Source organism: Polypterus senegalus, chromosome 2 (genome assembly GCF_016835505.1).
Source record: "Polypterus senegalus isolate Bchr_013 chromosome 2, ASM1683550v1, whole genome shotgun sequence".
NCBI lineage: Eukaryota > Metazoa > Chordata > Cladistia > Polypteriformes > Polypteridae > Polypterus > Polypterus senegalus.
This window is the reverse complement of record NC_053155.1, coordinates 143,937,918-143,945,131: the sequence shown is the minus strand read 5'-3', so window position 1 is coordinate 143,945,131 and position 7,214 is coordinate 143,937,918.

Here is a 7,214-nt window from a genome sequence, read left to right as displayed (position 1 = left end):
TAATCCATGTGAACACTAATATACTTGTTTTAATATTTGCAAATTTTTCTACGTCACTTGAATAAAACATTTCATTTTATTTCTGCAAACACTCCCCTGTAGCTCATCTGACAACTTAATTGTTGGCTTTGCATGTTCCACAGTGGTAGCCTTTGACATTTTTTAAACAGTGGTAGTCACACAGGCCAGGTCTGGAAAATATGGCAGGTATGGCAGCTCTCTGAATCCAACGAATTTTAGAGCTGCCTTTGCAACCCATAAAAAGTAAGAAGGAGCATAGACATGATGCAGAATGGGGATAATCAATATATTTCCTTGCTGCTTTCTTTGGTTGACTGTTATAAACATCAAATCAAATCATCATAATACTGATCAGTTATTTTCCACACTCTCAAAATCATAAATGTTGCCTGCACTGCTTTGAAATTTAAACTTTATTTGGTATGGGTGATTTACAAAGGTTTTATTGCTTTCTGTTGTTTGGACTATAGGCCACTGTAATGTACCCAAGTTTCATACCCAGTTATGTAATATAATCTGTGCTACTCATCTTAGATGGTTTGAAATCTAAGTAATCAACTTAAAATTTCAGCATGAATGTCTGGAGTGTATCATGCAATGTAGATGTCTCTGTTATATGCCATTTGGTATGGAATTCGTAAAAGCAGTGTTAATGTTCGTGATGTGCCATTTATTGGAATGACACAGACATAGCAACCAGACAGACACACAGACAGACACTTATTCTTTTATTAAGGTAGATGTCTTAATTCCTCCTCGCTGCATTATTCTTCATTTCAGGAGCCTACTTATGCACCCAGCTTGCACAGACCTTGAACATATTTACTTATTCTGCATTTATATTTATTTATTTGGCTGATGCTTTTATCCAAAGTGACTTCCAACATTTGAGATACAAAATATGTTACATTTCTTTTTTTGTTTTTTCAATTGGAGCACAGGTGGGTGAAGTGACCTGCTCAGGGCCACGCAGTGTCAGTGGTAGGATTTGAATCCACAACCTCAGGGTTTGAAATCCAAAGCTTTAACCTGAAGCAGTTCTCGAAGAATTATATCAAGTGTCCTAATACCTAAAGTGTCTGCTATCTTTTGCATTGTTACTTTTCGAATTCTTATTTACAATTCATTCCACAGTGCCAAAAGTTGTTGATTTCACAAAACAAGAAAGACCTTGAGTCAAATTTGAGGTATGTCCTGCCACGCCAGAGTTTTGCAGTTCATCTCTTGATTGCTGCATATGATATTGACAGATCCATTAACAAGGTAAGAATCTCTAATGGTGTATTGCTCCCATAGCATCACCAATTCAGTTAGAGCACAAGAGTTAATTTATGTTTCTCAAGATCCTTATCTTCTGGTTCTGAAGCACACTACAAGTACAACAAATGTTTTGGAGTATGCAAGCTAATCTTTTGTCACTTACACTATCAGCACCATAAAATACCCCATTTCAGATGCAGGCGCAAAACTTTGTAAAGCCCTTAGATATTTAAATGTTTTAAAAATTACTCAGCTACATAAGAAAATGACATCTAGTCTTACCTTGCTCTCCTTCTTTTCTCCCTTTGTTTTGTGTCCACTTTTGAAGTGTGACATCTGGGGCCATAATCTTTCCTTTTGCTACAATTGCATTAAAAACAATAAAAATTATGCATGATGGAACAATGACATGTACAGGATATATGTCTTGGACAGCATCACTTACAATTAAATTACAAAAAATAAATCATTTGATGTAATGTTAGACTGTACAATAGTGTTGGTTACTTGGTGAAAAATATCGATTGTTGCTCACTACAAAAACACCAGTATATATGATGGAGAAAAGAAAAGACTGCAGAAAAGCAGTGTATGAAGCAATATAAAACATTTGTAATAATTTTTCCTGGGTTATACTATACTAGCTATGCTACCCATCTAAAACAGGTTGAAAGTAAACAACATAAACCTCTGTGCTAACGTTTGCAGTGCACCATGGAATACATATGCCTTTGTTATATGCCATTTGATACTGGATTCATGAAAGCAGTGTTAATATTTGTGATGACAAATGCAATGAATTTTATTACCTTAAATGTCTGTGATGCGCCAATCTTTTGAATGAAAGAGAAATAGCAACCAGATAGACACACAGACACTTACCCTTTTAAGAAAGTACAGTATAATACTTTTTAACAATTCATACAGTAATATACTTAATGAAAACTTCTTTTCTTTCTTCAAAATGTTGCAATGTGTGTAAATTACTAAATATTGCAGGATGCACACTTTAGTGCATTAAAATGTTCAGAATGAAAAGTAACTTGAAAATATGGTTATAAAGAATGCTGTATAGAAATATGTTTCATTTTCTATTGCAATTAGTCTAAACAGTAAGAAGGACAAATGGCAAGTGGTTTCACAAGCCCTAAAGTCTTTTGAATTAATTTACTTACTGTAAATTCCTTATGAACAAAATGTAAGTCAACACCAAATCCCAAATATATTGCAGGAAAGATAAAAGGGTGGAAGAAAGAAAGAAAAATGTAAATATAACCCATTGCATTATTAGTTTAAGAATACAGTACAAGAAATCAATAAATAAACTATATAGAAATATATACACTAGCATTCAAATCTTTGGAATCACCAACAAATTTTCATGTTTTTGGTAGAAACTGACACCTTTATTACCAAGTTACCATTAAATTGATTTAAAGATACACCCAAAACATTACTAGTATTGCTAATGGCTGTTGCTGCTTGAAATGAAGATTTGTAGTTTATTATTTACAATTAACTTCAAAGTTGAATTTTCAGTAGTCGTTCCTTCAGTGTCCTAATGGTAAACTCCCTTAGCTTATCCTTAATTAGCCATTTGAAGTGCTAATTGGTTATTAGAGAAACCTTTGTACCGCTAAAACCTCTCCTGATTGCAGTAAAGTTCTGGCATTCCTAAAATTCGGTTCTGGGTTTAGAATTGGCCAAAATGAAACAGTTGTCTTAAGGAATATGTTAGTCTAGTGTTTATTTTGCAGAATGAAGTTTATTCCATGTGACAGATTGCCAAGAAACAGAAGATTTCATAGAAAGGTGTCTGTTATAGCTTTGAGAGAACAAGACATCACTGAATCTAACCAGGATAGAAAAAGAAAGGGAAGGCCCAGATGCAAACCTGCATAGGAGGGTAAGGACATAAGGGTGTGCAGTTTGAGAAACAAATGTCTGACATTTCCTCTGTTGGCTTCTTCCTTATAAACACACTAAATACCGGTGTCATCTGCAACAGTGAAAATACAATTCCAGGATGCTGGCCTTAGAGGCAGAGTTAAAAAAAAAAAAAGCCATAGCTATCAGTCAGCCTACTATATCCTAACACAGGAACAAACCCCAGGCAGGGCACACACACCCCAGGGACAATTTAGGATCTCCAATGCACTTAACCTGCATGTCTTTAGACTGTGGGAGGAAACAGGAGCACCCAGAGGAAACACACGCAGACACAGGGTGAACATGCAAACTCCACACAGGGAGGACCCGGGAAGCAAACCCAGGCCTCCTTACTGCAAAGCAGCAGCACTACCACTGCGCCACCGTGCCACCCTCATAGCTGACAATGCTAAATGAAAACAAAAAGTTATAATGGGTAAAAGAATACAGCCATTGGAGGGAAGATGACTAGAAAACAAATTATGGTTTCATTGTTGCTAATGCAACTATAAAGGTTTCTCTATTTACCAATTAAGATGTTAAATTGATTAATTCAAGATAAGCTAGGGGAATTTACTGTTAGGACAAAAATTAGCTGCTGAAAATGAAGCTTTGCAGTCTTACGTGAATAATAAATTAAAAGTGAAGGCTTTACCTCATACAATACTGGGTAATTCTGACCATGTTATGCCACCATTGTTACCTGCATATAAGCAAAGCCTGAAATCAGCTAAACCAGTAAGAAAATCTGAAACATTCTTGTTCTGCATAGGCAATCGAAACATTACAAGATTGTTCAGATTGGACTAATTAGAATTTCTTTAAAATGCTTGTGAAAAGTTTTATGATCTGACAGTCACTGGAACATGTTATATCAGCTTCTGTGAAGAGGTTTACATTCCCAGCAAAACTACTGTGATTTATAACAATGGAAAACCTTGATTCACCAGAGAACTAAGGGGTCTTTGCCAAGAAGACGAAACAGCACATACAACTGGTGATAAGGAAGCCTACAAACAGGCCAGGTATTGGCTTAACAGTGCAATAAGTTCTGCTAAAAGGAAACACAAAAGTAAACTGTAGCTTCAGTTTTCAGAAAATAATAGCTCCTCTGGATTTAGAAACCTTCAATCCGTTACTAGCTCTAAAAATATCTCCCAGTGCTCATTTAGCTCTAAAAATATCTCCCAGTGCTCACTCAGATTCTTCCCTCCCTGATATGCTTAATAGGTTTTAGAGCAGATTTGAACAACAAGAGGCTGAGTGTCAACCCTTTGATCCTCCAATCCTGAAGAAGTTCTGACACTTGTCACTTTTTCACACAACCCTCACTACTCTTCTTCCTTTTCTATTAAGCTGTTTGCAAGACAGGACTGCAAAAAGTCTGCCGGTCCTGATTCAGTCTCACCTGCAGTGATCAAAGAAAGGCTTGTTCCTCTCTTCACTGACATCTTTAACCAGTCTCTTGCACAGTGTAGTAATTCTAAGTTGTTTTAAATCTTGTGTTTTCATTCTAGTTCTCAAAAAAAAAAAATAGACTACTGTACTCCAATGATTACAGACCCAATTCACCTACATCAGTTCTAATAAAAATATCTGAAGGGCTAGTTCTAACACATTTAAGTCTGTTACTGCTCCTCATCTTGACCCAGTTCAGTTTGCTCAGTGTATAGAGCAAAACGTTCTGTGGACGACAGCATAAATGTGGGCATACACTTTGTGCTAGAACATCTTAACAATAAAGGGACTTATGCTAGAGTACTATTTGAAGACACCATTTCAGCATTTATCACTGAATTGCTAATTAATGTCATAAAAACTGAATGCCTCCGTCTGTGAATGGATTTACAGTTTGTGTGAGAAACAATATGTTTGGATGAGCTCCCGCCTCTCTGACTGCCTCTTTATCAGCATTGGTGCCCCTCAAGGCTGTGTAATTCCCCTTGACCCTTCAGCAAAAGTAATTAAGTTTGCTGCTGACAACACCACCATTGCACAAATTAGTAATGGATATAAAACAGCAGAAAGAATTGAGGTGACTCATCTTTTGACTTGATGCGTTACAAATAATCTGGTTCTCAGTTCCACCAAGAGAGTGGAAATGGTCATTGACTTTCACAAACAACAGTTAACACCTCTTCCTGTAGAAATTAATGATTCTACTGTCAATATGGTGGAATGTTTCAAATGTTTTGGGCACAGCTCTGACATTAAAACCACTTGTATCACTAAGAAGGCTTAGCAGTGGATGTATCTTTTGATTACAAGTTCCCTGAAGAAGAAGCCTAAGTTTAAATATTGTAATCTGTTCAATTAGCCAATAAAAGGTGTCATTTTACCTTCTCATTTCATCCATTATGGCTAACACGGTACAACATTCTACTATTACACCTCCTAAAGTAATTCAATATTTTCTAGCCCATCCTAGTACAATTGTACAAACCTTAATTGAAAGAGTGATCACATTCTTCATTGTTGTCTGGTTTGTTTCAGCAATGGTCCACTCCAAAAATAAATTACAGCATGCTGTGAGGAGAGTCGCAGTCAGGGCAGCTGATGGAATGGTCCTTACTGATAACACTGCAGTTATGACCCGCTGGGCTGGCTACTTTGAGCAGTTGTTCAAAGCTGATTCACCGGCTAGGTCGCTGGATATCTCTGGGTCCACGGTTCTTGAGGCTGATCCTCAAATTATCTGTGAACAACCCAATCTCACTGAGATTGCACAGGTGGTGAACCAACTGAGCGGGGGAAAAGCTGCAGGGAACTATGGTATCCGGGGTAAACTTAACCAAGCTGGTGGTAAGGCTATCCTCCTGGCATTGCAAGTAATCTTTGCTTCTATTTGGGAGACTGGCATCATCCCAACTGACTGGAAAATGGGACTTGGCGTCCCGATCTGGAAAGGGAAGGGTGATCGTCCGGATTGCAGCAACTACAGGGGCATAACACTGCTGTCAGTGCCAGGTATAGTCCTTGATAGGGTCATCATCAATAGGATCCGTGATCACTTGCTCACCTATCAGCGACCAGAACAGTCTGGTTGTACGCCTAAGAAGTCTACCATCGACCAAATCTTGGCACCGAGGGTACTCATGGAGCGCAAACGCGAGTATTGGCAGAGTTTCTTTGCAGCCTTTGTTGATTTTTGCAAAGCTTTCAACTCAGTTGATCGAGTTGCCCTGTGGGACACCCTGAGGATTTGCAGGATCTCCTCAAGGTTGTTAGATATCATGGCCGGCCTGTACACTGGCACTGTGATTGCTGTGAAGTGTGGAGGCAGGACCTCAGCGTTTTTCCCAGTTGATTCTGGGGTTTGTTCAATGCTTGTATGGACTGGGTGTTAGGCAAGGTCGTGGGGTCCAGCAGCTGTGGGGCATCTGTTGGTGAAGAAAGGTTCACGGATCTTGACTTTGCTGATGATGCTGTGATCTTAATGGAGTCAATGGAGGCTCTGATCAGGGCGCTTGAGAGAGTGAGCAAGGAGTCTGAGTATCTGGGCTTACGAGTGTCCTGGATAAAAACCAAGATCCAGGCCTTTAATGACCTCTTGGGCACAGCCATCAGCAGTGTGTCTGTTTGCATAGAGAGTGTTGACCTTGTTGAGAGGTTTACTTACCTTGGCAGTGACATTAATTTCTCTGGTGACTCTTCCTATGAATTCAGTAGATGGATTGGGAGAGCATGGGAGGTCATGAGGTTGCTGGAAAGGGGTGTGTGGTGCTTCCGATATCTATGCAAAAAGATGAAGTTCCAAATCTTTTGAGTCCTGGTTCTTCCTGTCTTGCTATATGGTTGCAAGATATGGACACTATTCAGTGTCCTGAGACGAAGACTGGACTCCTTTGGTACTGTGTCTCTCCGGAACATCTTTGGGTACCATTGGTTTGACTTTGTGTCGAATGAGCGGTTGCTCATGGAGTCCCAAATGAGACACATTATCTGCATTGTGAGGGAGCGGCAGTTACGGCAGTACGGCCATATGACGCGTTTCCCTGAGGATG